The sequence below is a fragment of the Geosmithia morbida genome, assembly GCF_012550715.1.
Source record: "Geosmithia morbida isolate 1262 chromosome Unknown scaffold_9, whole genome shotgun sequence".
Taxonomy (NCBI): Eukaryota; Fungi; Ascomycota; class Sordariomycetes; order Hypocreales; family Bionectriaceae; genus Geosmithia; species Geosmithia morbida.
In genome coordinates, this window is record NW_023336196.1 from 314,042 (window position 1) to 316,197 (window position 2,156).

Sequence of the window (2,156 nt, forward strand, 5' to 3'; positions counted from 1 at the left end):
CACTGAGGGAGGGCCACAACGACGTATTGATCAACATGTCTCTGACGGATCGGACGGGCGGCCTGACAGGTTGTTGCATGGGAGATGGACAGTCTTGTGTGTGCTGCTCTCTGATACGCAGCAGCATTTTGCCATGTATGAGCCACACCCCCGGGGGGTATTATACGATACAGGTAATTTATGTTATGCTCCATACGTACCGAGGCTGTGTTTTTTTTTTTCCTTTATTTTTTCTTCTTCTCTGCTTTTCCATTCTTTACATACCCAATCCAAATGATTATGTACAGAGTACGGAGTAAAGATTGATCATGTATTCGAGTACATGATCCAAAACAAGAATCTTAAAAAGGAAAAGTCGATAAATAAAAAGCAGAAATCTTGGTGAATCCATTTATTTTATTTTATTAAAAAAAAAAATTTTTGCCCTACCAGGCTCAGCGTCGATGCTTATTACTTATTCCACTCCGCCGTCTCACACCAGAGTCGCCAACTTGTTTAGCTCGTCGACCTGAGTCTACCCCATTCGTCCACCGCTACGCCTCGGCTCTTGATAGTCTCATCCACTCTGGGGATTCGGTCTCGGTTTCGGCCAGTAATCCTACTCGAAGCCATAATATAATATAATATATATATATACATATATATGTGATCGATCCTTTCATTTTGGCCAGCTTCTATCGGGATTCGGTCTCGGGTTCGACTAGCATTCCTACATTCCTACTCGAAGCCACAGAATTGATCCTTTCATTTGACCAAGTCTATTATCCGGCATCCCTCTCAGTAGCTGTATACCGGTCTCCCCTCCCCCCTCTCCCTCTCCCTCTCTCTCTCTCTCTCTCTCTGCCTTACGTCTAGGACCAATGCAGGGCTCCTCACGGTAAGGGTAACGAGATGTGCACTAGTACTGCAACCCCGGAACATCGGAGGCCGACGTAATACGGAGTGCATATCATTAAATGGGCCGGGAGGGCGTAACCCGATTCAATGGTGGGCAACGCAATCGAGTGTGGCTCCACGCTTCTCTTCTCTCCCCAGGAATGCTACACTGACCTTTCGGTGGAAGATGCAGAGGACATGATAAAACTGGAGAGAGAGGGGAGAGAGACGGGAGAGAGAGTTGAGCTGTTAAAACTGCCTCAACGTCAATGCAAGTGTGTGTGCCGGGCTAACACTTACGAGTATCGCTGCTGCTCACCTGGTCAGCCCTACCGATGGGCTGGATTTGCTTGAGCCGATGTCGCATGGCGTAGACGGTATCAGCACGCACACACACGCACACACACACACACACACACGCAAACACGGCCTGAGGCAGCCGGCCGTCAAGAATCTCCCTCCCCAGCTGTCAACACGAAATGACAAACTGACTCGCATCCTTTGTTGGCTGCACGGCACCTACTCGTTCCCGCGTGCATATATATCGAAAAGGAGAAGGATGGAAAGAAGAAGGAAAAAATCCCATGGGAAAGAATGAAGATTCCCCTGCTCCCCCCCCGTAGGTGGTTTGGGTTGGGTTAGGTTGGGGTCGGTTGGCCACCATCTCCACTTCTGTTCTGCACACATGCAGTTCTGCACTGACGACTGATTATCTGTACGCCTCCCAACCCATGTTGAATTATCTTCTTCTTCTTCATCTTTCTTTCATACGAGTAAAAAAAAAAAGTTTTTTTTTTTAAAAAAAAAAAAAACAAATCAAAGGCCATACTGGCATTACACAATTCGATGTTGGTTTTTTTCGATAGAAAAAAGAGAAAAAAAAAAATTGAAACTAGGCGAATATAACAACAAAAAGATACGTGCCGCTTACAGAGAAGATTGCAACCAAGAGGCGAGCCAGCGGGCGAGTCAGGAAGCGTCAGGTTGGAAACCTTTCAGCCCTGCAGATAGTGTGTGTGTCATTGTTTCACCTGCAGGGAGAGTGTCGTCACACCACGGAAGCTGATGGTTGGGACGGGAGACTGGCACCTCTCTTCTTACTTGCCCAACGTGTCTTCTCGCTTTCCTCCCCTTTCTGTCCTTCAAGTCACAGAATATGAAGTCCGATCTGCTCTTTTCTTCTTCGTCTCATCCTTCCTCGCCTCGCTTGCCAAAGTGGCCATTACATTGCATGACTGCAAGGTCGTGCAGTTTCTTTCCTTCTTCTTTTTTTTCTCCTC